Source organism: Denticeps clupeoides, unplaced genomic scaffold (genome assembly GCF_900700375.1).
Source record: "Denticeps clupeoides unplaced genomic scaffold, fDenClu1.1, whole genome shotgun sequence".
Taxonomy (NCBI): Eukaryota; Metazoa; Chordata; class Actinopteri; order Clupeiformes; family Denticipitidae; genus Denticeps; species Denticeps clupeoides.
Genome location: NW_021630086.1, coordinates 32,279 through 52,391, shown reverse-complemented (window position 1 = coordinate 52,391; position 20,113 = coordinate 32,279). Strand labels below are relative to the sequence as shown.

The 20,113-nt window shown below is 40.5% G+C and overlaps 43 non-coding genes and 32 pseudogenes across 43 annotated transcripts; 20 read left to right on the top strand and 55 right to left on the bottom strand.

The window, feature by feature from the left end:
• The first annotated feature begins 173 nt into the window (after positions 1 to 173).
• On the top strand, positions 174 to 292 carry LOC114782804 (5S ribosomal RNA). Its single transcript, XR_003748241.1, has one exon. It is a non-coding gene; the product is annotated as a 5S ribosomal RNA (ribosomal RNA).
• Positions 293 to 436: 144 nt separating this feature from the next.
• On the top strand, positions 437 to 555 carry LOC114782766 (5S ribosomal RNA). The gene has a single exon (XR_003748203.1). It is a non-coding gene; the product is annotated as a 5S ribosomal RNA (ribosomal RNA).
• Positions 556 to 700: 145 nt separating this feature from the next.
• Positions 701 to 819, top strand: LOC114782866 (uncharacterized; annotated as a pseudogene).
• Positions 820 to 964: 145 nt separating this feature from the next.
• On the top strand, positions 965 to 1,082 carry LOC114782824 (uncharacterized; annotated as a pseudogene).
• Positions 1,083 to 1,225: 143 nt separating this feature from the next.
• Positions 1,226 to 1,344, top strand: LOC114782823 (uncharacterized; annotated as a pseudogene).
• A 144-nt stretch (positions 1,345 to 1,488) lies between these two features.
• On the top strand, positions 1,489 to 1,607 carry LOC114782742 (5S ribosomal RNA). Its single transcript, XR_003748180.1, has one exon. It is a non-coding gene; the product is annotated as a 5S ribosomal RNA (ribosomal RNA).
• Positions 1,608 to 1,750: 143 nt separating this feature from the next.
• On the top strand, positions 1,751 to 1,868 carry LOC114782876 (uncharacterized; annotated as a pseudogene).
• Positions 1,869 to 2,012: 144 nt separating this feature from the next.
• On the top strand, positions 2,013 to 2,131 carry LOC114782879 (uncharacterized; annotated as a pseudogene).
• A 144-nt stretch (positions 2,132 to 2,275) lies between these two features.
• On the top strand, positions 2,276 to 2,394 carry LOC114782780 (5S ribosomal RNA). The gene has a single exon (XR_003748217.1). It is a non-coding gene; the product is annotated as a 5S ribosomal RNA (ribosomal RNA).
• Positions 2,395 to 2,538: 144 nt separating this feature from the next.
• LOC114782842 (uncharacterized) lies at positions 2,539 to 2,657 on the top strand (annotated as a pseudogene).
• Positions 2,658 to 2,802: 145 nt separating this feature from the next.
• LOC114782811 (uncharacterized) lies at positions 2,803 to 2,921 on the top strand (annotated as a pseudogene).
• Positions 2,922 to 3,606: 685 nt separating this feature from the next.
• LOC114782884 (uncharacterized) lies at positions 3,607 to 3,725 on the top strand (annotated as a pseudogene).
• Positions 3,726 to 3,869: 144 nt separating this feature from the next.
• On the top strand, positions 3,870 to 3,988 carry LOC114782726 (5S ribosomal RNA). The gene has a single exon (XR_003748165.1). It is a non-coding gene; the product is annotated as a 5S ribosomal RNA (ribosomal RNA).
• A 144-nt stretch (positions 3,989 to 4,132) lies between these two features.
• On the top strand, positions 4,133 to 4,251 carry LOC114782702 (5S ribosomal RNA). Its single transcript, XR_003748142.1, has one exon. It is a non-coding gene; the product is annotated as a 5S ribosomal RNA (ribosomal RNA).
• Positions 4,252 to 4,395: 144 nt separating this feature from the next.
• LOC114782787 (5S ribosomal RNA) lies at positions 4,396 to 4,514 on the top strand. The gene has a single exon (XR_003748224.1). It is a non-coding gene; the product is annotated as a 5S ribosomal RNA (ribosomal RNA).
• Positions 4,515 to 4,656: 142 nt separating this feature from the next.
• On the top strand, positions 4,657 to 4,775 carry LOC114782779 (5S ribosomal RNA). The gene has a single exon (XR_003748216.1). It is a non-coding gene; the product is annotated as a 5S ribosomal RNA (ribosomal RNA).
• Positions 4,776 to 4,920: 145 nt separating this feature from the next.
• LOC114782810 (uncharacterized) lies at positions 4,921 to 5,039 on the top strand (annotated as a pseudogene).
• Positions 5,040 to 5,183: 144 nt separating this feature from the next.
• On the top strand, positions 5,184 to 5,302 carry LOC114782762 (5S ribosomal RNA). Its single transcript, XR_003748199.1, has one exon. It is a non-coding gene; the product is annotated as a 5S ribosomal RNA (ribosomal RNA).
• A 144-nt stretch (positions 5,303 to 5,446) lies between these two features.
• On the top strand, positions 5,447 to 5,565 carry LOC114782814 (uncharacterized; annotated as a pseudogene).
• A 144-nt stretch (positions 5,566 to 5,709) lies between these two features.
• Positions 5,710 to 5,828, top strand: LOC114782857 (uncharacterized; annotated as a pseudogene).
• Positions 5,829 to 6,268: 440 nt separating this feature from the next.
• Positions 6,269 to 6,387, bottom strand: LOC114782704 (5S ribosomal RNA). The gene has a single exon (XR_003748144.1). It is a non-coding gene; the product is annotated as a 5S ribosomal RNA (ribosomal RNA).
• A 144-nt stretch (positions 6,388 to 6,531) lies between these two features.
• Positions 6,532 to 6,650, bottom strand: LOC114782732 (5S ribosomal RNA). Its single transcript, XR_003748170.1, has one exon. It is a non-coding gene; the product is annotated as a 5S ribosomal RNA (ribosomal RNA).
• A 144-nt stretch (positions 6,651 to 6,794) lies between these two features.
• LOC114782793 (5S ribosomal RNA) lies at positions 6,795 to 6,913 on the bottom strand. Its single transcript, XR_003748230.1, has one exon. It is a non-coding gene; the product is annotated as a 5S ribosomal RNA (ribosomal RNA).
• A 144-nt stretch (positions 6,914 to 7,057) lies between these two features.
• LOC114782826 (uncharacterized) lies at positions 7,058 to 7,176 on the bottom strand (annotated as a pseudogene).
• A 144-nt stretch (positions 7,177 to 7,320) lies between these two features.
• On the bottom strand, positions 7,321 to 7,439 carry LOC114782813 (uncharacterized; annotated as a pseudogene).
• A 144-nt stretch (positions 7,440 to 7,583) lies between these two features.
• On the bottom strand, positions 7,584 to 7,702 carry LOC114782761 (5S ribosomal RNA). Its single transcript, XR_003748198.1, has one exon. It is a non-coding gene; the product is annotated as a 5S ribosomal RNA (ribosomal RNA).
• Positions 7,703 to 7,846: 144 nt separating this feature from the next.
• On the bottom strand, positions 7,847 to 7,965 carry LOC114782727 (5S ribosomal RNA). Its single transcript, XR_003748166.1, has one exon. It is a non-coding gene; the product is annotated as a 5S ribosomal RNA (ribosomal RNA).
• Positions 7,966 to 8,109: 144 nt separating this feature from the next.
• LOC114782753 (5S ribosomal RNA) lies at positions 8,110 to 8,228 on the bottom strand. Its single transcript, XR_003748190.1, has one exon. It is a non-coding gene; the product is annotated as a 5S ribosomal RNA (ribosomal RNA).
• Positions 8,229 to 8,372: 144 nt separating this feature from the next.
• On the bottom strand, positions 8,373 to 8,491 carry LOC114782841 (uncharacterized; annotated as a pseudogene).
• Positions 8,492 to 8,635: 144 nt separating this feature from the next.
• LOC114782821 (uncharacterized) lies at positions 8,636 to 8,754 on the bottom strand (annotated as a pseudogene).
• A 145-nt stretch (positions 8,755 to 8,899) lies between these two features.
• LOC114782885 (5S ribosomal RNA) lies at positions 8,900 to 9,018 on the bottom strand. Its single transcript, XR_003748253.1, has one exon. It is a non-coding gene; the product is annotated as a 5S ribosomal RNA (ribosomal RNA).
• A 144-nt stretch (positions 9,019 to 9,162) lies between these two features.
• LOC114782701 (5S ribosomal RNA) lies at positions 9,163 to 9,281 on the bottom strand. Its single transcript, XR_003748141.1, has one exon. It is a non-coding gene; the product is annotated as a 5S ribosomal RNA (ribosomal RNA).
• A 140-nt stretch (positions 9,282 to 9,421) lies between these two features.
• Positions 9,422 to 9,540, bottom strand: LOC114782713 (5S ribosomal RNA). The gene has a single exon (XR_003748153.1). It is a non-coding gene; the product is annotated as a 5S ribosomal RNA (ribosomal RNA).
• Positions 9,541 to 9,683: 143 nt separating this feature from the next.
• Positions 9,684 to 9,802, bottom strand: LOC114782725 (5S ribosomal RNA). Its single transcript, XR_003748164.1, has one exon. It is a non-coding gene; the product is annotated as a 5S ribosomal RNA (ribosomal RNA).
• Positions 9,803 to 9,943: 141 nt separating this feature from the next.
• On the bottom strand, positions 9,944 to 10,061 carry LOC114782851 (uncharacterized; annotated as a pseudogene).
• A 138-nt stretch (positions 10,062 to 10,199) lies between these two features.
• Positions 10,200 to 10,318, bottom strand: LOC114782875 (uncharacterized; annotated as a pseudogene).
• Positions 10,319 to 10,462: 144 nt separating this feature from the next.
• On the bottom strand, positions 10,463 to 10,581 carry LOC114782706 (5S ribosomal RNA). Its single transcript, XR_003748146.1, has one exon. It is a non-coding gene; the product is annotated as a 5S ribosomal RNA (ribosomal RNA).
• A 144-nt stretch (positions 10,582 to 10,725) lies between these two features.
• On the bottom strand, positions 10,726 to 10,844 carry LOC114782800 (5S ribosomal RNA). The gene has a single exon (XR_003748237.1). It is a non-coding gene; the product is annotated as a 5S ribosomal RNA (ribosomal RNA).
• A 144-nt stretch (positions 10,845 to 10,988) lies between these two features.
• On the bottom strand, positions 10,989 to 11,107 carry LOC114782802 (5S ribosomal RNA). The gene has a single exon (XR_003748239.1). It is a non-coding gene; the product is annotated as a 5S ribosomal RNA (ribosomal RNA).
• A 144-nt stretch (positions 11,108 to 11,251) lies between these two features.
• Positions 11,252 to 11,370, bottom strand: LOC114782790 (5S ribosomal RNA). Its single transcript, XR_003748227.1, has one exon. It is a non-coding gene; the product is annotated as a 5S ribosomal RNA (ribosomal RNA).
• Positions 11,371 to 11,440: 70 nt separating this feature from the next.
• LOC114782849 (uncharacterized) lies at positions 11,441 to 11,559 on the bottom strand (annotated as a pseudogene).
• Positions 11,560 to 11,703: 144 nt separating this feature from the next.
• On the bottom strand, positions 11,704 to 11,822 carry LOC114782891 (uncharacterized; annotated as a pseudogene).
• Positions 11,823 to 11,892: 70 nt separating this feature from the next.
• Positions 11,893 to 12,011, bottom strand: LOC114782818 (uncharacterized; annotated as a pseudogene).
• A 144-nt stretch (positions 12,012 to 12,155) lies between these two features.
• Positions 12,156 to 12,264, bottom strand: LOC114782846 (uncharacterized; annotated as a pseudogene).
• Positions 12,265 to 12,404: 140 nt separating this feature from the next.
• LOC114782832 (uncharacterized) lies at positions 12,405 to 12,523 on the bottom strand (annotated as a pseudogene).
• A 144-nt stretch (positions 12,524 to 12,667) lies between these two features.
• Positions 12,668 to 12,786, bottom strand: LOC114782700 (5S ribosomal RNA). The gene has a single exon (XR_003748140.1). It is a non-coding gene; the product is annotated as a 5S ribosomal RNA (ribosomal RNA).
• A 140-nt stretch (positions 12,787 to 12,926) lies between these two features.
• Positions 12,927 to 13,045, bottom strand: LOC114782729 (5S ribosomal RNA). The gene has a single exon (XR_003748168.1). It is a non-coding gene; the product is annotated as a 5S ribosomal RNA (ribosomal RNA).
• Positions 13,046 to 13,189: 144 nt separating this feature from the next.
• On the bottom strand, positions 13,190 to 13,308 carry LOC114782724 (5S ribosomal RNA). Its single transcript, XR_003748163.1, has one exon. It is a non-coding gene; the product is annotated as a 5S ribosomal RNA (ribosomal RNA).
• Positions 13,309 to 13,449: 141 nt separating this feature from the next.
• LOC114782783 (5S ribosomal RNA) lies at positions 13,450 to 13,568 on the bottom strand. Its single transcript, XR_003748220.1, has one exon. It is a non-coding gene; the product is annotated as a 5S ribosomal RNA (ribosomal RNA).
• Positions 13,569 to 13,712: 144 nt separating this feature from the next.
• LOC114782796 (5S ribosomal RNA) lies at positions 13,713 to 13,830 on the bottom strand. The gene has a single exon (XR_003748233.1). It is a non-coding gene; the product is annotated as a 5S ribosomal RNA (ribosomal RNA).
• Positions 13,831 to 13,974: 144 nt separating this feature from the next.
• Positions 13,975 to 14,093, bottom strand: LOC114782890 (uncharacterized; annotated as a pseudogene).
• Positions 14,094 to 14,163: 70 nt separating this feature from the next.
• LOC114782822 (uncharacterized) lies at positions 14,164 to 14,282 on the bottom strand (annotated as a pseudogene).
• A 144-nt stretch (positions 14,283 to 14,426) lies between these two features.
• LOC114782874 (uncharacterized) lies at positions 14,427 to 14,535 on the bottom strand (annotated as a pseudogene).
• Positions 14,536 to 14,675: 140 nt separating this feature from the next.
• Positions 14,676 to 14,794, bottom strand: LOC114782756 (5S ribosomal RNA). Its single transcript, XR_003748193.1, has one exon. It is a non-coding gene; the product is annotated as a 5S ribosomal RNA (ribosomal RNA).
• Positions 14,795 to 14,864: 70 nt separating this feature from the next.
• On the bottom strand, positions 14,865 to 14,983 carry LOC114782782 (5S ribosomal RNA). Its single transcript, XR_003748219.1, has one exon. It is a non-coding gene; the product is annotated as a 5S ribosomal RNA (ribosomal RNA).
• A 146-nt stretch (positions 14,984 to 15,129) lies between these two features.
• LOC114782872 (uncharacterized) lies at positions 15,130 to 15,248 on the bottom strand (annotated as a pseudogene).
• A 144-nt stretch (positions 15,249 to 15,392) lies between these two features.
• On the bottom strand, positions 15,393 to 15,501 carry LOC114782869 (uncharacterized; annotated as a pseudogene).
• A 141-nt stretch (positions 15,502 to 15,642) lies between these two features.
• LOC114782830 (uncharacterized) lies at positions 15,643 to 15,761 on the bottom strand (annotated as a pseudogene).
• A 144-nt stretch (positions 15,762 to 15,905) lies between these two features.
• LOC114782699 (5S ribosomal RNA) lies at positions 15,906 to 16,024 on the bottom strand. Its single transcript, XR_003748139.1, has one exon. It is a non-coding gene; the product is annotated as a 5S ribosomal RNA (ribosomal RNA).
• Positions 16,025 to 16,164: 140 nt separating this feature from the next.
• LOC114782712 (5S ribosomal RNA) lies at positions 16,165 to 16,283 on the bottom strand. The gene has a single exon (XR_003748152.1). It is a non-coding gene; the product is annotated as a 5S ribosomal RNA (ribosomal RNA).
• Positions 16,284 to 16,427: 144 nt separating this feature from the next.
• Positions 16,428 to 16,547, bottom strand: LOC114782759 (5S ribosomal RNA). Its single transcript, XR_003748196.1, has one exon. It is a non-coding gene; the product is annotated as a 5S ribosomal RNA (ribosomal RNA).
• Positions 16,548 to 16,688: 141 nt separating this feature from the next.
• Positions 16,689 to 16,807, bottom strand: LOC114782696 (5S ribosomal RNA). Its single transcript, XR_003748136.1, has one exon. It is a non-coding gene; the product is annotated as a 5S ribosomal RNA (ribosomal RNA).
• A 144-nt stretch (positions 16,808 to 16,951) lies between these two features.
• On the bottom strand, positions 16,952 to 17,069 carry LOC114782795 (5S ribosomal RNA). The gene has a single exon (XR_003748232.1). It is a non-coding gene; the product is annotated as a 5S ribosomal RNA (ribosomal RNA).
• Positions 17,070 to 17,213: 144 nt separating this feature from the next.
• Positions 17,214 to 17,332, bottom strand: LOC114782847 (uncharacterized; annotated as a pseudogene).
• A 144-nt stretch (positions 17,333 to 17,476) lies between these two features.
• On the bottom strand, positions 17,477 to 17,595 carry LOC114782889 (uncharacterized; annotated as a pseudogene).
• A 70-nt stretch (positions 17,596 to 17,665) lies between these two features.
• On the bottom strand, positions 17,666 to 17,784 carry LOC114782817 (uncharacterized; annotated as a pseudogene).
• A 144-nt stretch (positions 17,785 to 17,928) lies between these two features.
• LOC114782695 (5S ribosomal RNA) lies at positions 17,929 to 18,047 on the bottom strand. The gene has a single exon (XR_003748135.1). It is a non-coding gene; the product is annotated as a 5S ribosomal RNA (ribosomal RNA).
• Positions 18,048 to 18,187: 140 nt separating this feature from the next.
• On the bottom strand, positions 18,188 to 18,306 carry LOC114782755 (5S ribosomal RNA). Its single transcript, XR_003748192.1, has one exon. It is a non-coding gene; the product is annotated as a 5S ribosomal RNA (ribosomal RNA).
• Positions 18,307 to 18,376: 70 nt separating this feature from the next.
• On the bottom strand, positions 18,377 to 18,495 carry LOC114782781 (5S ribosomal RNA). The gene has a single exon (XR_003748218.1). It is a non-coding gene; the product is annotated as a 5S ribosomal RNA (ribosomal RNA).
• Positions 18,496 to 18,639: 144 nt separating this feature from the next.
• LOC114782877 (uncharacterized) lies at positions 18,640 to 18,759 on the bottom strand (annotated as a pseudogene).
• A 143-nt stretch (positions 18,760 to 18,902) lies between these two features.
• Positions 18,903 to 19,021, bottom strand: LOC114782697 (5S ribosomal RNA). The gene has a single exon (XR_003748137.1). It is a non-coding gene; the product is annotated as a 5S ribosomal RNA (ribosomal RNA).
• A 144-nt stretch (positions 19,022 to 19,165) lies between these two features.
• Positions 19,166 to 19,284, bottom strand: LOC114782693 (5S ribosomal RNA). Its single transcript, XR_003748133.1, has one exon. It is a non-coding gene; the product is annotated as a 5S ribosomal RNA (ribosomal RNA).
• Positions 19,285 to 19,427: 143 nt separating this feature from the next.
• LOC114782692 (5S ribosomal RNA) lies at positions 19,428 to 19,546 on the bottom strand. Its single transcript, XR_003748132.1, has one exon. It is a non-coding gene; the product is annotated as a 5S ribosomal RNA (ribosomal RNA).
• Positions 19,547 to 19,689: 143 nt separating this feature from the next.
• LOC114782691 (5S ribosomal RNA) lies at positions 19,690 to 19,808 on the bottom strand. Its single transcript, XR_003748131.1, has one exon. It is a non-coding gene; the product is annotated as a 5S ribosomal RNA (ribosomal RNA).
• Positions 19,809 to 19,952: 144 nt separating this feature from the next.
• Positions 19,953 to 20,071, bottom strand: LOC114782715 (5S ribosomal RNA). The gene has a single exon (XR_003748154.1). It is a non-coding gene; the product is annotated as a 5S ribosomal RNA (ribosomal RNA).
• Positions 20,072 to 20,113: the final 42 nt, after the last annotated feature.

Sequence of the window (20,113 nt, the reverse complement as noted above, 5' to 3'; positions counted from 1 at the left end):
CTCCTGGGAATACCAGGTGCTGTAAGCTTTAACTGTAGAAAAACTTTTTAAATTTTTTTTTTTTTTTGCATCGCTTTGTTCGTTTTTTTCTAAAGTAGTTAAGAGGTATTTTCATTCTGTGATATGTTTTCAAGCCTAGGTTGTTTAAAGTCCAAGATTTTCAAGCAAAGATTGCTTACGGCCATACCAGCCCAAGAAAACCCAGTCTCATCTGATCTCGGAAGCTAAGAAGGCTTGGGCCTGTTTAGTACTTTGATGGGAGACCTCCTGGGAATACCAGGTGCTGTAAGCTTTAACTGCTGAAAAACTTTTTAAAATGAAGATTTTTTGCATCGCTTTGTTATTTTTTTTCTAAAGTAAGTTAAGAGGTATTTTCATTCTGTGATATGTTTTCAAGCCTAGGTTGTTTAAAGTCCAAGATTTTCAAGCAGAGCTTGCTTACGGCCATACCAGCCCAAGAAAGCCCGGTCTCGTCTGATCTCGGAAGCTAAGAAGGCTTGGGCCTGGTTAGTACTTGGATGGGAGACCTCCTGGGAATACCAGGCGCTGTAAGCTTTAACTGTTGAAAAACTTTTTAAAATGAACTTTTTTTGCATCGCTTTTGTTAGTTTTTTTCTAAAGTAAGTTAAGAGGTATTTTCATTCTGTGATATGTTTTCAGGCATAGGTTGTTTAAAGTCCAATATTTTCAAGCAGAGATTGTTTACCGCCATACCAGCCCAAGAACGCCCGGTCTCATCTGATCTCTGAAGCTAAGAAGGCTTGGGCCTGGTTACTACTTGGATGGGAGACCTCCTGGTAATACCAGGTGCTGTAAGCTTTAACTGTTGAAAAACTTTTTAAAATGAACTTTTTTTGCATCGCTTTGTTAGTTTTTTTTCCAAATTAAGTTAAGAGGTATTTTCACTCTGTGATATGTTTTCAAGCCTAGGTTGTTTAAAGTCCAAGATTTTCAAGCAGAGATTGCTTACGGCCATACCAGCCCAAGAACGCCCGGTCTCGTCTGATCTCGGAAGCTATGAAGGCTTGGGCCTGGTTAGTACTTGGATGGGAGACCTCCTGGAATACCAGGTGCTGTAAGCTTTAACTGTTGAAAAACTTTTTAAAATGAAGTTTTTTTGCATCGCTTTGTTATTTTTTTTCTAAAGTAAGTTAAGAGGTATTTTCATTCTGTCATATGTTTTCAAGCCTAGATGGTTAAAGTCCAAGATTTTCAAGCAGAGATTGCTTACGGCCATACCAGCCCAAGAACGCCCGGTCTCGTCTGATCTCGGAAGCTAAGAAGGTTTGGGCCTGGTTACTACTTGGATGGGAGACCTCCTGGGAATACCACGTGCTGTAAGCTTTAACTGTTGAAAAACTTTTTAAAATGAATTTTTTTTTTAATCGCTTTGTTCGTTTTTTTCTAAAGTAGTTAAGAGGTATTTTCATTCTGTGATATGTTTTCAAGCCTAGGTTGTTTAAAGTCCAAGATTTTCAAGCAGAGATTGCTTATGGCCATACCAGCCCAAGAACGCCCGGTCTCGTCTGATCTCGAAAGCTAAGAAGGCTTGGGCCTGGTTAGTACTTGGATGGGAGACCTCCTGGGAATACCAGGTGCTGTAAGCTTTAACTGTTGAAAAACTTTTTAAAATGAAGTTTTTTTGCATCGCTTTGTTAGTTTTTTTCTAAAGTAAGTTAAGAGGTATTTTCATCCTGTCATATGTTTTCAAGCCTAGATGGTTAAAGTCCAAGATTTTCAAGCAGAGATTGCTTACGGCCATACCAGCCCAAGAACGCCCGGTCTCGTCTGATCTCGGAAGCTAAGAAGGCTTGGGCCTGCTTAGCACTTGGATGGAGACCTCCTGGGAATACCAGGTGCTCTAAGCTTTAACTGTTAAAAAACTTTTTAAAATGAAGTTTTTTTGCATCGCTTTGTTAGTTTTTTTCTAAAGTAAGTTAAGAGGTATTTTCATTCTGTAATATGTTTTCAAGCCTGGGTTGTTTAAAGTCCAAGATTTTCAAGCAGAGATTGCTTTCGGCCATACTAGCCCAAGAAAGCCCGGTCTCGTCTGATCTCGGAAGCTAAGAAGGCTTGGGCCTAGTTAGTACTTGGATGGGAGACCTCCTGGGAATACCAGTTGCGGTAAGCTTTAACTGCTGAAAAACTTTTTAAAATGAAGATTTTTTGCATCGCTTTGTTGGTTTTTTTCTAAAGTAAGTTAAGAGGTATTTTCATTCTGTGATATGTTTTCAAGCCTAGGTTGTTTAAAGTCCAAGATTTTCAAGCAGAGATTGCTTACGGCCATACCAGCCCAAATACGCCCGGTCTAGTCTGATCTCGGAAGCTAAGAAGGCTTGGCCCTGGTTAGTACTTGGATGGGAGACCTCCTGGGAATACCAGGCGCTGTAAGCTTTAACTGTTGAAAAACTTTTTAAATTGAAGTTTTTTTGCATCGCTTTGTTAGTTTTTTTCTAAAGTAAGTTAAGAGGTATTTTCATTCTGTGATATGTTTTCAGGCCTAGGTTGTTTAAAGTCCAATATTTTCAAGCAGAGATTGTTTACCGCCATACCAGCCCAAGAACGCCCGGTCTCGTCTGATCTCGGAAGCTAAGAAGGCTTGGGCCTGGTTACTACTTGGATGGGAGACCTCCTGGTAATACCAGGTGCTGTAAGCTTTAACTGTTGAAAAACTTTTTAAAATGAACTTTTTTTGCATCGCTTTGTTAGTTTTTTTTCCAAATTAAGTTAAGAGGTATTTTCACTCTGTGATATGTTTTCAAGCCTAGGTTGTTTAAAGTCCAAGATTTTCAAGCAGCGATTGCTTATGGCCATACCAGCCCAAGAACGCCCTGTCTCGTCTGATCTCGGAAGCTAAGCAGGCTTGGGCCTGGTTAGTACTTGGATGGGAGACTGCCTGGGAATACCAGGTGCTGTAAGCTTTAGCTGTTGAAAACCTTTTTGTTGGAAAAAGTATATAAGTTATCATGCAATCACCCTTTTTGTATTACATCTGTATTTGGAATGTTAACCGCTGGAAAACACCAGCTATAGTAAACATTAGCCAACATCTGTATTTGTAATGTTAACATCTAAAAGACATCAGCATTAATCATTAGCTACTTGGAAGAGAAACCGAGGAACAAGAGAAGTGTTGCAACACAAAGTCGCCGGGGCGAGGTGACCGAGACCTGGCGGGATCTGGGAAAACAGCGAACGGAGAACTTGCAGATGGAAAAAGAAGGAGACCACCAATCATGAGATAAACAACAGTGAAGTTCTACGAATTTCTATGTTCGGGACAAACCCATCTGACGTCTGAATGTACCACCCAGTATTGAATAAAAAGAGGAGGCACGTCAGAAACCACAGAGCTGTTGGAGGCAACCTGTGGGTGTGTTTCTGATAGCTCTCCTTGCAAGTAAACGAACTCGACCTGCTTCGTGTCTTCCTTCTCCAGTTATTTAATAAGTGTTAGAACAAGGTTTAACTCTGACACTTTTCAAAATGAAGTTTTTTGCATCGCTTTGTTAGTTTATGTTCTAAAGTAAGTTAAGAGGTATTTTCACACTGTGATATGTTTTCAAGCCTTATCTGTTTAAAGTGCAAGATTTTCAAGCAGAGATTGCTTACAGCCATACCAACCAAAGAACGCTCGGTCTCGTCTGAGCTCTGAAGCTAAGAAGGCTTGGGCCTGATTTCTTCTTGGATGGGAGACTGCCTGGGAATACCAGGTGCTGTAAGCTTTAGCTGTTGAAAAACTTTTGAAAATGAAGTTTTTTGCATCGCTTTGTTCATTTTTTTCCTAAAGTAAGTTAAGAGGTATTTTGACTCTGTGATATGTTTTCAAGCCTTATTTGTTTAAAGTCCAAGATTTTCAAGCTGAGATTGCTTACGGCCATACCAGCCGAAGAACGCCCGGTCTCGTCTGATCTCGGAAGCTAAGAAGGCTTGGGCCTGGTTAGTACTTGGATGGGAGACCTCCTTGGAATACCAGGTGCTGTAAGCTTTACTTGTTGAAAAACTTTTTAAAATGAAGATTTTTTGCTTCGCTTTGTTAGTTTTTTTTTAAAGTAAGTTAAGAGGTATTTTCATTCTGTGATATGTTTTCAAGCCTAGGTTGTTTAAAGTCCAAGATTTTCAAGCAGAGATTGCTTATGGCCATACCAGCCCAAGAACGCCCGGTCTCGTCTGATCTCGGAAGCTAAGAAGGCTTGGGCCTGGTTAGTACTTGGATGGGAGACCTCCTGGGAATACCAGGTGCTGTAAGCTTTAACTGCTGAAAAACTTTTTAAAATGAAGATTTTTTGCATCGCTTTGTTAGTTTTTTTCTAAAGTAAGTTAAGAGGTATTTTCATTCTGTGATATGTTTTCAAGCCTAGGTTGTTTAAAGTCCAAGAATTTTAAGCAGAGATTGCTTACGGCCAAACCAGCCCGAGAACGCCCGGTCTAGTCTGATCTCGGAAGCTAAGAAGGCTTGGGCCTGGTTAGTACTTGGATGGGAGACCTCCTGGGAATACCAGGTGCTGTAAGCTTTAACTGTTGAAAAACTTTTTAAAATAAGTTTTTTTGCATCGCTTTGTTAGTTTTTTTCTAAAGTAAGTTAAGAGGTATTTTCATTCTGTCATATGTTTTCAAGCCTAGATGGTTAAAGTCCAAGATTTTCAAGCAGAGATTGCTTACGGCCATACCAGCCCAAGAACGCCCGGTTTCGTCTGATCTCGGAAGCTAAGAAGGCTTGGGCCTGGTTACTACTTGGATGGGAGACCTCCTGGGAATACCAGGTGCTGTAAGCTTTAACTGTAGAAAAACTTTTTAAATTTTTTTTTTTTTTTGCATCGCTTTGTTCGTTTTTTTCTAAAGTAGTTAAGAGGTATTTTCATTCTGTGATATGTTTTCAAGCCTAGGTTGTTTAAAGTCCAAGATTTTCAAGCAAAGATTGCTTACGGCCATACCAGCCCAAGAAAACCCAGTCTCGTCTGATCTCGGAAGCTAAGAAGGCTTGGGCCTGTTTAGTACTTTGATGGGAGACCTCCTGGGAATACCAGGTGCTGTAAGCTTTAACTGCTGAAAAACTTTTTAAAATGAAGATTTTTTGCATCGCTTTGTTATTTTTTTTCTAAAGTAAGTTAAGAGGTATTTTCATTCTGTGATATGTTTTCAAGCCTAGGTTGTTTAAAGTCCAAGATTTTCAAGCAGAGATTGCTTACGGCCATACCAGCCCAACAACGCCCGGTCTCGTCTGATCTCGGAAGCTAAGAAGGCTTGGGCCTGGTTAGTACTTGGATGGGAGACCTCCTGGAAATACCAGGCGCTGTAAGCTTTAACTGTTGAAAAACTTTTTAAATTGAAGTTTTTTTGCATCGCTTTGTTAGTTTTTTTCTAAAGTAAGTTAAGAGGTATTTTCATTCTGTGAAATGTTTTCAAGCCTGGGTTGTTTAAAGTCCAAGATTTTCAAGCAAAGATTGCTTACGGCCATACCAGCCCAAGAAAACCCGGTCTTGTCTGATCTCGGAAGCTAAGAAGGCTTGGGCCGGTTTAGTACTTGGATGGGAGACCTCCTGGGAATACCAGGTGCTGTTAGCTTTAACTGCTGAAAAACTTTTTAAAATGAAGTTTTTTTGCATCACTTTGTTAGTTTTTTTCTAAAGTAAGTTAAGAGGTATTTTCATTCTGTGATATGTTTTCAAGCCTAGGTTGTTTAAAGTCCAAGATTTTAAAGCAGAGATTGCTTACGGCTATACCAGCCCAAGAACGCCCTGTCTCGTCTGATCTCAGAAGCTAAGAAGGCTTGGGCCTGGTTAGTACTTGGATGGGAGACCTCCTGGAAATACCAGGCGCTGTAAGCTTTAACTGTTGAAAAACTTTTTAAAATGAAGTTTTTTTGCATCGCTTTGTTAGTTTTTTTTCTAAAGTAAGTTAAGAGGTATTTTCATTCTGTGATATGTTTTCAAGCCTGGATTGTTTAAAGTCTAAGATTTTCAAGCAGAGATTGCTTACGGCCATGCCAGCCCAAGAACGCCCGGTCTCGTCTGATCTCGGAAGCTAAGAAGGCTTGGGTTAGGGTTCTAACCAGGCCCAAGCCTTCTTAGCTTCTGAGATCAGACGAGACCGGGCGTTCTTGGGCTGGTATGGCCGTAAGCAATCTCTGCTTGAAAATCTTGGACTTTAAACAACCTAGGCTTGAAAACATATCACAGAGTGAAAATACCTCTTAACTTACTTTAGAAAAAAACTAACAAAGCGATGCAAAAAAACTTCATTTTAAAAAGTTTTTTTTAACAGTTAAAGCTTACAGCACCTGGCATTCCCAGGAGGTCTCCCATCCAAGTACTAACCAGGCCCAAGCCTTCTTAGCTTCCGAGATCAGACGAGACCGGGCGTTCTTGGGCTGGTATGGCCGTAAGCAATCGCTGCTTGAAAATCTTGGACTTTAAACAACCTAGGCTTGAAAACATATCACAGAGTGAAAATACCTCTTAACTCACTTTAGAAAAAAACTAACAAAGCGATGCAAAAAAACTTCATTTTACAAAGTTTTTCAACAGTTAAAGCTTACAGCACCTGGTATTCTTAAGAGGTCTCCCATCCAAGTACTAACCAGGCCCAAGCCTTCTTAGCTTCCGAGATCAGACGAGACCGGGCGTTCTTGGGCTGGTATGGCCGTAAGCAATCTCTGCTTGAAAATCTTGGACTTTAAACAACCTAGGCTTGAAAACATATCACAGAGTGAAAATACCTCTTAACTTACTTTAGGAAAAAACTAACAAAGCGATGCAAAAAAACTTCATTTTAAAAAGTTTTTCAACAGTTAAAGCTTACAGCACCTGGTATTTCCAGGAGGTCTCCCATCCAAGTACTAACCAGGCCCAAGCCTTCTTAGCTTACGAGATCAGACGAGACCGGGCGTTCTTGGGCTGGTATGGCCGTAAGCAATCTCTGCTTGAAAGTCTTGGACTTTAAACAACCTAGGCTTGAAAACATATCACAGAGTGAAAATACCTCTTAACTTACTTTAGAAAAAAACTAACAAAGCGATGCAAAAAAACTTCATTTTAAAAAGATTTTCAACAGTTAAAGCTTACAGCACCTGGTATTCCCAGGAGGTCTCACATCCAAGTACTAACCAGGCTCAAGCCTTCTTAGCTTCCGAGATCAGACGAGACCAGGCGTTCTTGGGCTGGTATGGCCGTAAGCAATCTCTGCTTGAAAATCTTGGACTTTAAACAACCTAGGCTTGAAAACATATCACAGAGTGAAAATACCTCTTAACTTACTTTAGAAAAAAACTAACAAAGCGATGCAAAAAAACTTCATTTTAAAAAGTTTTTCAACAGTTAAAGCTTACAGCACCTGGCATTCCCAGGATATCTCCCATCCAAGTACTAACCAGGCCCAAGCCTTCTTAGCTTCCGAGATCAGACGAGACCGGGCGTTCTTGGGCTGGTATGGCCGTAAGCAATCGCTGTTTGAAAATCTTGGACTTTAAACAAGCTAGGCTTGAAAACATATCACAGAGTGAAAATACCTCTTAACTCACTTTAGAAAAAAACTAACAAAGCGATGCAAAAAAACTTCATTTTAGAAAGTTTTTCAACAGTTAAAGCTTACAGCACCTGGTATTCCCAGGACGTCTCCCATCCAAGTACTAACCAGGCCCAAGCCTTCTTAGCTTCCGAGATCAGACGAGACCGGGCGTTCTTGGGCTGGTATGGCCGTAAGCAATCTCTGCTTGAAAATCTTGGACTTTAAACAACCTAGGCTTGAAAACATATTACAGAGTGAAAATACCTCTTAACTTACTTTAGGAAAAAACTAACAAAGCGATGCAAAAAAACTTCAATTTATACAGTTTTTCAACAGTTAAAGCTTACAGCACCTGGTATTTCCAGGAGGTCTCCCATCCAAGTACTAACCAGGCCCAAGCCTTCTTAGCTTCCGAGATCAGACGAGACCGGGCGTTCTTGGGCTGGTATGGCCGTAAGCAATCTCTGCTTGAAAATCTTGGACTTTAAACAACCTAGGCTTGAAAACATATCACAGAGCGAAAATACCTCTTAACTTACTTTAGAAAAAAACTAACAAAGCGATGGAAAAAAACTTCATTTTAAAAAGTTTTTCAACAGTTAAAGCTTACAGCACCTGGTATTCCCAGGAGGTCTCTCATCCAAGTACTAACCAGGCCCAAGCCTTCTTAGCTTCCGAGATCAGACGAGACCGGGCGTTCTTGGGCTGGTATGGCCGTAAGCAATCTCTGCTTGAAAATCTTGGACTTTAAACAACCTAGGCTTGAAAACATATCACAGAGTGAAAATACCTCTTAACTTACTTTAGAAAAAAACTAACAAAGCGATGCAAAAAAACTTCATTTTAAAAAGTTTTTCAACAGTTAAAGCTTACAGCACCTGGGAATCCCAGAAGGTCTCCCATCCAAGTACTAACAAGGCCCAAGCCTTCTTAGCTTCCGAGATCAGACGAGACCGGGCGTTCTTGGGCTGATATGGCCGTAAGCAATCTCTGCTTGAAAATCTTGGACTTTAAACAACCTAGGCTTGAAAAGATATCACAGAGTGAAAATACGTCTTAACTTACTTTAGAAAAAAACTAACAAAGCGATGCAAAAAAACTTCATTTTAAAAAGTTTTTCAACAGTTAAAGCTTACAGCACCTGGTATTCCCAGGAGGTCTCCCATCCAAGTTCTAACCAGGCCCAAGCCTTCTTAGCTTCCGAGATCAGACGAGACTGGGCGTTCTTGGGCTGGTATGGCCGTAAGCAATCTCTGCTTGAAAATCTTGGACTTTAAACAACCTAGGCTTGAAAACATATCACAGAGTGAAAATACCTCTTAACTTACTTTAGAAAAAAACTAACAAAGCGATGCAAAAAAACTTCATTTTAAAAAGTTTTTTTAACAGTTAAAGCTTACAGCACCTGGCATTCCCAGGAGGTCTCCCATCCAAGTACTAACCAGGCCCAAGCCTTCTTAGCTTCCGAGATCAGACGAGACCGGGCGTTCTTAGGCTGGTATGGCCGTAAGCAATCGCTGCTTGAAAATCTTGGACTTTAAACAACCTAGGCTTGAAAACATATCACAGAGTGAAAATACCTCTTAACTCACTTTAGAAAAAAAGTAACAAAGCAATGCAAAAAAACTTCATTTTAAAAAGTTTTTCCACAGTTAAAGCTTACAGCACCTGGTATTCCCAGGAGGTCTCCCATCCAAGTACTAACCAGGCCCAAGCCTTCTTAGCTTCCGAGATCAGACGAGACCGGGCGTTCTTGGGCTGGTATGGCTGTAAGCAATCTCTGCTTGAAAATCTTGGACTTTAAACAACCTAGGCTTGAAAACATATCACAGAGTGAAAATACCTCTTAACTTTAGAAAAAAACTAACAAAGCGATGCAAAAAAACTTCATTTTAAAAAGTTTTTCAACAGTTAAAGCTTACAGCACCTGGTATTCCCAGGAGGTCTCCCATCCAAGTACTAACCAGGCCCAAGCCTTCTTAGCTTCCGAGATCAGACGAGACCGGGCATTCTCTGGCTGGTATGGCCGTAAGCAATCTCTGGTTGAAAATCTTGGACTTTAAAAAACCTAGGCTTGAAAACATATCACAGAGTGAAAATCCCTCTTAACTTACTTTAGAAAAAAGTAACAAAGCAATGCAAAAAAACTTCATTTTAAAATGTTTTTCAACAGTTAAAGCTTACAGCACCTGGTATTCCCAGGAGGTCTCCCATCCAAGTACTAACCAGGCCCAAGCCTTCTTAGCTTCCGAGATCAGACGAGACCGGACGTTCTTGGGCTGGTATGGCCGTAAGCAATCTCTGCTTGAAAATCATTGGACTTTAAACAACCTAGGCTTGAAAACATATCACAGAGTGAAAATACCTCTTAACTTTAGAAAAAAACTAACAAAGCGATGCAAAAAAACTTCATTTTACAAAGTTTTTCAACAGTTAAAGTTTACAGCACCTGGTATTCCCAGGAGGTCTCCCATCCAAGTACTAACCAGGCCAAGCCTACTTAGCTTCTGAGATCAGACATGACCGGGTGTTCTTGGGCTGGTATGGCCATAAGCAATCTGTGCTTGAAAATCTTGGACTTTAAACAACCTAGGCTTGAAAACATATCACAGAGTGAAAATACCTCTTAACATACTTTTGAAAAAAACTAACAAAGCGATGCAAAAAAACTTCATTTTAAAAAAGTTTTTCAACAGTTAAAGCAACTGGTATTCCCAGGAGGTCTCCCATCCAAGTACTAACCAGGCCCAAGCTTTCTTAGCTTCCGAGATCAGACGAGACCGGGCGTTCTTGGGCTGGTATGGCCGTAAGCAATCTCAGCTTGAAAATCTTGGACTTTAAACAACCTAGGCTTGAAAACATATCACAGAGTGAAAATACCTCTTAACTTACTTTAGGAAAATACTAACAAAGCGATGCAAAAAAACTTCATTTTAAAAAGTTTTTCAACAATTAAAGCTTACAGCACCTGGTATTCCCAGGAGGTCTCCCATCCAAGTACTAACCAGGCCCAAGCTTTCTTAGCTTCCGAGATCAGACGAGACCGGGTGTTCTTGGGCTGGTATGGCCGTAAGCAATGTCTGCCTGAAAATCTTGGACTTTAAACAACCTAAGCTTGAAAACATATCACAGAGTGAAAATACCTCTTAACTTACTTTAGAAAAAAACTAACAAAGCGATGCAAAAAAACTTCATTTTAAAATGTTTTTCAACAGTTAAAGCTTACAGCACCTGGTATTCCCAGGAGGTCTCCCATCCAAGTACTAACCAGGCCCAAGCATTCTTAGCTTCCGAGAACAGATGAGACCGGGCGTTCTTGGGCTGATATGGCCGTAAGCAATCTCTGCTTGAAAATCTTGGACTTTAAACAACCTAGGCTTGAAAATATATCACAGAGTGAAAAAACCTCTTAACTTACTTTAGAAAAAAACTAACAAAGCGATGCAAAAAAACTTCACTTTAAAACGTTTTTCAACAGTTAAAGCTTACAGCTCCTGGCATTCCCAGGAGGTCTCCCATCCAAGTACTAACCAGGCCCAAGCGTTCTTAGCTTCCGAGATCAGACGAGACCGGGCGTTCATGGGCTGGTATGGCCGTAAGCAATCTCTGCTTGAAAATCTTGGACTTTAAACAACCTAGGCTTGAAAAGATATCACAGAGTGAAAATACCTTTTAACTTACTTTAGAAATAAACTAACAAAGTGATGCAAAAAAACTTCATTTTAAAAAGTTTTTCAACAGTTAAAGTTTACAGCACCTGGTATTCCTAGGAGGTCTCCCATCCAAGTACTAACCAGGCCCAAGCCTTCTTAGCTTCTGAGATCAGACGAGACCGGGTGTTCCTGGGCTGGTATGGCCGTAAGCAATCTCTGCTTGAAAATCTTGGACTTTATACAACTTTAAACTTTATTTAAAAAAGTTTTTCAACAGTTAAAGTTTACAGCACCTGGTAATCCCAGAAGGTCTCCCATCCAAGTACTAACAAGGCCCAAGCCTTCTTAGCTTCCGAGATCAGACAAGACCGGGTGTTCTTGGGCTGGTATGGCCGTAAGCAATCTCTGCTTGAAAATCTTGGACTTTAAACAACCTAGGCTTGAAAACATATCACAGAGTGAAAATACCTCTTAACTTACTTTAGAAAAAAACTAATAAAGCGATGCAAAAAAACTTCTTTTTAAAAAGTTTTTCAACAGTTAAAGTTTACAGCACCTTGTAATTCCAGAAGGTCTCCCATCCAAGTACCAACCAGGCCCAAGCCTTCTTAGCTTCCCTGATCAGACGAGACCGGGCGTTCTTGGGCTGGTATGGCCGTAAGCAATCTCTGCTTGAAAATCTTGGACTTTAAACAACTTTAAACTTCATTTAAAAAAGTTTTTCAACAGTTAAAGCTTACAGCACCTGGTATTTCCAGGAGGTCTGCCATCCAAGTAGTAACCAGGCCCAAGCCTTCTTAGCTTCCGAGATCAGACGAGACCGGGCGTTCTTGGGCTGGTATGGCCGTAAGCAATCACTGCTTGAAAATCTTGGACTTTAAACAACCTAGGCTTGAAAACATATCACAAAGTGAAAATACCTCTTAACTCACTTTAGAAAAAAACTAACAAAGCGATGCAAAAAAACTTCATTTTAAAAAGTTTTTCAACAGTTAAAGCTTACAGCACCTGGTATTCCCAGGAGGTCTCCCATCCAAGTACTAACCAGGCCCAAGCCTTTTTAGCTTCCGAGATCAGGCGTTCTTGGGCTGGTATGGCCGTAAGCAATCTCTGCTTGAAAATCTTGGACTTTAAACAACCTATGCTTGAAAACATATCACAGAGTGAAAATACCTCTTAACTTTAGAAAAAAACTAACAAAGCGATGCAAAAAAACTTCATTTTAAAAAGTTTTTCAACAGTTAAAGCTTACAGCACCTGGTATTCCTAGGAGGTCTCCCATCCAAGTACTAACCAGGCCCAAGCCTTCTTAGCTTCCGAGATCAGACGAGTCGGGGCATTCTTGGGCTGGTATGGCCGTAAGCAATTTCTGCATGAAAATCTTGGACTTTAAAAAACCTAGGCTTGAAAACATAACACAGAGTGAAAATCCCTCTTAACTTACTTTAGAAAAAAAGTAACAAAGCAATGCAAAAAAACTTCATTTTAAAAAGTTTTTCCACAGTTAAAGCTTACAGCACCTGGTATTCCCAGGAGGTCTCCCATCCAAGTACTAACCAGGCCCAAGCCTTCTTAGCTTCCGAGATCAGACGAGACCGGGCGTTCTTGGGCTGGTATGGCTGTAAGCAATCTCTGCTTGAAAATCTTGGACTTTAAACAACCTAGGCTTGAAAACATATCACAGAGTGAAAATACCTCTTAACTTTAGAAAAAAACTAACAAAGCGATGCAAAAAAACTTCATTTTAAAAAGTTTTTCAACAGTTAAAGCTTACAGCACCTGGTATTCCCAGGAGGTCTCCCATCCAAGTACTAACCAGGCCCAAGCCTTCTTAGCTTCCGAGATCAGACGAGACCGGGCATTCTCTGGCTGGTATGGCCATAAGCAATCTCTGGTTGAAAATCTTGGACTTTAAAAAACCTAGGCTTGAAAACATATCACAGAGTGAAAATCCCTCTTAACTTACTTTAGAAAAAAAGTAACAAAGCAATGCAAAAAAACTTCATTTTAAAATGTTTTTCAACAGTTAAAGCTTACAGCACCTGGTATTCCCAGGAGGTCTCCCATCCAAGTACTAACCAGGCCCAAGCCTTCTTAGCTTCCGAGATCAGACGAGACCGGACGTTCTTGGGCTGGTATGGCCGTAAGCAATCTCTGCTTGAAAATCATTGGACTTTAAACAACCTAGGCTTGAAAACATATCACAGAGTGAAAATACCTCTTAACTTTAGAAAAAAACTAACAAAGCGATGCAAAAAAACTTCATTTTACAAAGTTTTTCAACAGTTAAAGCTTACAGCACCTGGTATTCCCAGGAGGTCTCCCATCCAAGTACTAACCAGGCCCAAGCCTTCTTAGCTTCCGAGATCAGACGAGACTGGGCATTCTTGGGCTGGTATGGCCGTAAGCAATCTCTGCTTGAAAATCTTGGACTTTAAACAAGCTAGGCTTGAAAACATATCACAGAGTGAAATTACCTCTGAACTTACTTTAGAAAAAAACTAACAAAGTGATGCAAAAAAACTTCATTTTAAAAAGTTTTTCAACAGTTAAAGCTTACAGCACCTGGTATTCCCAGGAGGTCTCCCATCCAAGTACTAACCAGGCCAAGCCTTCTTAGCTTCCGAGATCAGACGAGACCGGGCGTTCTTGGGCTGGTATGGCCGTAAGCAATCTCTGCTTGAAAATCTTGGACTTTAAACAACCTAGGCTTGAAAACATATCACAGAGTGAAAATACCTCTTAACTTACTTTAGAAAAAAACTAACAAAGCGATGCAAAAAAACTTCTTTTTAAAAAGTTTTTCAACAGTTAAAGTTTACAGCACCTTGTAATTCCAGAAGGTCTCCCATCCAAGTACCAACCAGGCCCAAGCCTTCTTAGCTTCCCTGATCAGACGAGACCGGGCGTTCTTGGGCTGGTATGGCCGTAAGCAATCTCTGCTTGAAAATCTTGGACTTTAAACAACTTTAAACTTCATTTAAAAAAGTTTTTCAACAGTTAAAGCTTACAGCACCTGGTATTTCCAGGAGGTCTGCCATCCAAGTAGTAACCAGGCCCAAGCCTTCTTAGCTTCCGAGATCAGACGAGACCAGGCGTTTTTGGGCTGGTATGGCCGTAAGCAATCACTGCTTGAAAATCTTGGACTTTAAACAACCTAGGCTTGAAAACATATCACAGAGTGAAAATACCTCTTAACTCACTTTAGAAAAAAAGTAACAAAGCGATGCAAAAAAACTTCATTTTAAAAAGTTTTTCAACAGTTAAAGCTTACAGCACCTGGTATTCCCAGGAGGTCTCCCATCCAAGTACTAACCAGGCCCAAGCCTTTTTAGATTCCGAGATCAGGCGTTCTTGGGCTGGTATGGCCGTAAGCAATCTCTGCTTGAAAATCTTGGACTTTAAACAACCTATGCTTGAAAACATATCACAGAGTGAAAATACCTCTTAACTTTAGAAAAAAACTAACAAAGCGATGCAAAAAAACTTCATTTTAAAAAGTTTTTCAACAGTTAAAGCTTACAGCACCTGGTATTCCTAGGAGGTCTCCCATCCAAGTACTAACCAGGCCCAAGCCTTCTTAGCTTCTGAGATCAGACGAGACCGGGTGTTCCTGGGCTGGTATGGCCGTAAGCAATCTCTGCTTGAAAATCTTGGACTTTATACAACTTTAAACTTTATTTAAAAAAGTTTTTCAACAGTTAAAGCTTACAGCACCTGGTATTTCCAGGAGGTCTGCCATCCAAGTAGTAACCAGGCCCAAGCCTACTTAGCTTCCGAGATCAGACGAGACCGGGTGTTCTTGGGCTGGTATGGCCGTAAGCAATCTCTGCTTGAAAATCTTGGACTTTAAACAACCTAGGCTTGAAAACATATCACAGAGTGAAAATACCTCTTAACTTACTTTAGAAAAAAACTAATAAAGCGATGCAAAAAAACTTCTTTTTTTAAAAAGTTTTTCAACAGTTAAAGTTTACAGCACCTTGTAATTCCAGAAGGTCTCCCATCCAAGTACCAACCAGGCCCAAGCCTTCTTAGCTTCCGAGATCAGACGAGACCGGGCGTTCTTGGGCTGGTATGGCCGTAAGCAATCACTGCTTGAAAATCTTGGACTTTAAACAACCTAGGCTTGAAAACATATCACAAAGTGAAAATACCTCTTAACTCACTTTAGAAAAAAACTAACAAAGCGATGCAAAAAAACTTCATTTTAAAAAGTTTTTCAACAGTTAAAGCTTACAGCACCTGGTATTCCCAGGAGGTCTCCCATCCAAGTACTAACCAGGCCCAAGCCTTTTTAGCTTTCGAGATCAGGCGTTCTTGGGCTGGTATGGCCGTAAGCAATCTCTGCTTGAAAATCTTGGACTTTAAACAACCTATGCTTGAAAACATATCACAGAGTGAAAATACCGTCTTAACTTTAGAAAAAAACTAACAAAGCGATGCAAAAAAACTTTATTTTAAAAAGTTTTTCAACAGTTAAAGCTTACAGCACCTGGTATTCCTAGGAGGTCTCCCATCCAAGTACTAACCAGGCCCAAGCCTTCTTAGCTTCCGAGATCAGACGAGTCGGGGCATTCTTGGGCTGGTATGGCCGTAAGCAATTTCTGCATGAAAATCTTGGACTTTAAAAAACCTAGGCTTGAAAACATATCACAGAGTGAAAATCCCTCTTAACTTACTTTAGAAAAAAAGTAACAAAGCAATGCAAAAAAACTTCATTTTAAAAAGTTTTTCCACAGTTAAAGCTTACAGCACCTGGTATTCCCAGGAGGTCTCCCATCCAAGTACTAACCAGGCCCAAGCCTTCTTAGCTTCCGAGATCAGACGAGACCGGGCGTTCTTGGGCTGGTATGGCTGTAAGCAATCTCTGCTTGAAAATCTTGGACTTTAAACAACCTAGGCTTGAAAACATATCACAGAGTGAAAATACCTCTTAACTTTAGAAAAAAACTAACAAAGCGATGCAAAAAAACTTCATTTTAAAAAGTTTTTCAACAGTTAAAGCTTACAGCACCTGGTATTCCCAGGAGGTCTCCCATCCAAGTACTAACCAGGCCCAAGCCTTCTTAGCTTCCGAGATCAGACGAGACCGGGCATTCTCTGGCTGGTATGGCCGTAAGCAATCTCTGGTTGAAAATCTTGGACTTTAAAAAACCTAGGCTTGAAAACATATCACAGAGTGAAAATCCCTCTTAACTTACTTTAGAAAAAAAGTAACAAAGCAATGCAAAAAAACTTCATTTTAAAATGTTTTTCAACAGTTAAAGCTTACAGCACCTGGTATTCCCAGGAGGTCTCCCATCCAAGTACTAACCAGGCCCAAGCCTTCTTAGCTTCCGAGATCAGACGAGACCGGGACGTTCTTGGGCTGGTATGGCCGTAAGCAATCTCTGCTTGAAAATCATTGGACTTTAAACAACCTAGGCTTGAAAACATATCACAGAGTGAAAATACCTCTTAACTTTAGAAAAAAACTAACAAAGCGATGCAAAAAAAGTTCATTTTACAAAGTTTTTCAACAGTTAAAGCTTACAGCACCTGGTATTCCCAGGAGGTCTCCCATCCAAGTACTAACCAGGCCCAAGCCTTCTTAGCTTCCGAGATCAGACGAGACCGGGCGTTCTTGGGCTGGTATGGCCGTAAGCAATCTCTGCTTGAAAATCTTGGACTTTAAACAACCTAGGCTTGAAAACATATCACAGAGTGAAATTACCTCTGAAATTACTTTAGAAAAAAACTAACAAAGTGATGCAAAAAAACTTCATTTTAAAAAGTTTTTCAACAGTTAAAGCTTACAGCACCTGGTATTCCCAGGAGGTCTCCCATCCAAGTACTAACCAGGCCAAGCCTTCTTAGCTTCCGAGATCAGACGAGACCGGGCGTTCTTGGGCTGGTATGGCCGTAAGCAATCTCTGCTTGAAAATCTTGGACTTTAAACAACCTAGGCTTGAAAAGATATCACAGAGTGAAAATACCTCTTAACTTACTTTAGAAAAAAACTAACAAAGCGATGCAAAAAAACTTCATTTTAAAAAGTTTTTCAACAGTTAAAGCTTACAGCACCTGGTATTCCTAGGAGGTCCCCCATCCACGTACTAAAAAGGCCCAAGCCTACTTAGCTTCTGAGATCAGACGTGACCGGGTGTTCTTGGGCTGGTATGGCCATAAGCAATCTGTGCTTGAAAATCTTGGACTTTAAACAACCTAGGCTTGAAAACATATCACAGAGTGAAAATACCTCTTAACTTACTTTAGAAAAAAACTAACAAAGCGATGCAAAAAAACTTCTTTTTAAAAAGTTTTTCAACAGTTAAAGTTTACAGCACCTTGTAATTCCAGAAGGTCTCCCATCCAAGTACCAACCAGGCCCAAGCCTTCTTAGCTTCCCTGATCAGACGAGACCGGGCGTTCTTGGGCTGGTATGGCCGTAAGCAATCTCTGCTTGAAAATCTTGGACTTTAAACAACTTTAAACTTCATTTAAAAAAGTTTTTCAACAGTTAAAGCTTACAGCACCTGGTATTTCCAGGAGGTCTGCCATCCAAGTAGTAACCAGGCCCAAGCCTTCTTAGCTTCCGAGATCAGACGAGACCGGGCGTTCTTGGGCTGGTATGGCCGTAAGCAATCTCTGCTTGAAAATCTTGGACTTTAAACAACCTAGGCTTGAAAACATATCACAGAGTGAAAATACCTCTTAACTCACTTTAGAAAAAAAGTAACAAAGCGATGCAAAAAAACTTCATTTTAAAAAGTTTTTCAACAGTTAAAGCTTACAGCACCTGGTATTCCCAGGAGGTCTCCCATCCAAGTACTAACCAGGCCCAAGCCTTCTTAGCTTCCGAGATCAGACGAGACCGGGCGTTCTTGGGCTGGTATGGCCGTAAGCAATCTCTGCTTGAAAATCTTGGACTTTAAACAACCTATGCTTGAAAACATATCACAGAGTGAAAATACCTCTTAACTTTAGAAAAAAACTAACAAAGCGATGCAAAAAAACTTCATTTTAAAAAGTTTTTCAACAGTTAAAGCTTACAGCACCTGGTATTCCTAGGAGGTCTCCCATCCAAGTACTAACCAGGCCCAAGCCTTCTTAGCTTCTGAGATCAGACGAGACCGGGTGTTCCTGGGCTGGTATGGCCGTAAGCAATCTCTGCTTGAAAATCTTGGACTTTATACAACTTTAAACTTTATTTAAAAAAGTTTTTCAACAGTTAAAGCTTACAGCACCTGGTATTTCCAGGAGGTCTGCCATCCAAGTAGTAACCAGGCCCAAGCCTACTTAGCTTCCGAGATCAGACGAGACCGGGTGTTCTTGGGCTGGTATGGCCGTAAGCAATCTCTGCTTGAAAATCTTGGACTTTAAACAACCTAGGCTTGAAAACATATCACAGAGTGAAAATACCTCTTAACTTACTTTAGAAAAAAACTAATAAAGCGATGCAAAAAAACTTCTTTTTAAAAAGTTTTTCAACAGTTAAAGTTTACAGCACCTTGTAATTCCAGGAGGTCTCCCATCCAAGTACTAACCAGGCCCAAGCCTTCTTAGCTTCCGAGATCAGACGAGACCGGGCGTTCTTGGGCTGGTATGGCCTGTAAGCAATCTCTGCTTGAAAATCTTGGACTTTAAACAACCTAGGCTTGAAAACATATCACAGAGTGAAAATACCTCTTAACTTACTTAGAAAAAAACTAACAAAGCGATGCAAAAAAACTTCATTTTAAAAAGTTTTTCAACAGTTAAAGCTTACAGCACCTGGTATTCCCAGGAGGTCTCCCATCCAAGTACTAACCAGGCCCAAGCCTTCTTAGCTTCCGAGATCAGACGAGACCGGGCGTTCTCTGGCTGGTATGGCCGTAAGCAATCTTGGCTTGAAAATCTTGGACTTTAAAAAACCTAGGCTTGAAAACATATCACAGAGTGAAAATACCTCTTAACTTACTTTAGAAAAAAAGTAACAAAGCGATGCAAAAAAACTTCATTTTAAAATGTTTTTCAACAGTTAAAGCTTACAGCACCTGGTATTCCCAGGAGGTCTCCCATCCAAGTACTAACCAGGCCCAAGCCTTCTTAGCTTCCGAGATCAGACGAGACCGGGCGTTCTTGGGCTGGTATGGCCGTAAGCAATCTCTGCTTGAAAATCTTGGACTTTAAACAACCTAGGCTTGAAAACATATCACAGAGTGAAAATACCTCTTACTTACTTTAGAAAAAAACTAACAAAGCGATGCAAAAAAACTTCATTTTAAAAAGTTTTTCAACAGTTAAAGCTTACAGCACCTGGTATTCCCAGGAGGTCTCCCATCCAAGTACTAACCAGGCCCAAGCCTTCTTAGCTTCCGAGATCAGACGAGACCGGGCGTTCTTGGGCTGGTATGGCCGTAAGCAATCTCTGCTTGAAAATCTTGGACTTTAAACAACCTAGGCTTGAAAACATATCACAGAGTGAAATACCTCTGAACTTACTTTAGAAAAAAACTAACAAAGCGATGCAAAAAAACTTCATTTTAAAAAGTTTTTCAACAGTTAAAGCTTACAGCACCTGGTATTCCCAGGAGGTCTCCCATCCAAGTACTAACCAGGCCCAAGCCTTCTTAGCTTCCGAGATCAGACGAGACCGGGCGTTCTTGGGCTGGTATGGCCGTAAGCAATCTCTGCTTGAAAATCTTGGACTTTAAACAACCTAGGCTTGAAAACATATCACAGAGTGAAAATACCTCTTAACTTACTTTAGAAAAAAACTAACAAAGCGATGCAAAAAAACTTCATTTTAAAAAGTTTTTCAACAGTTAAAGCTTACAGCACCTGGTATTCCTAGGAGGTCTCCCATCCAAGTACTAACCAGGCCCAAGCCTTCTTAGCTTCCGAGATCAGACGAGACCGGGCGTTCTTGGGCTGGTATGGCCGTAAGCAATCTCTGCTTGAAAATCTTGGACTTTAAACAACCTAGGCTT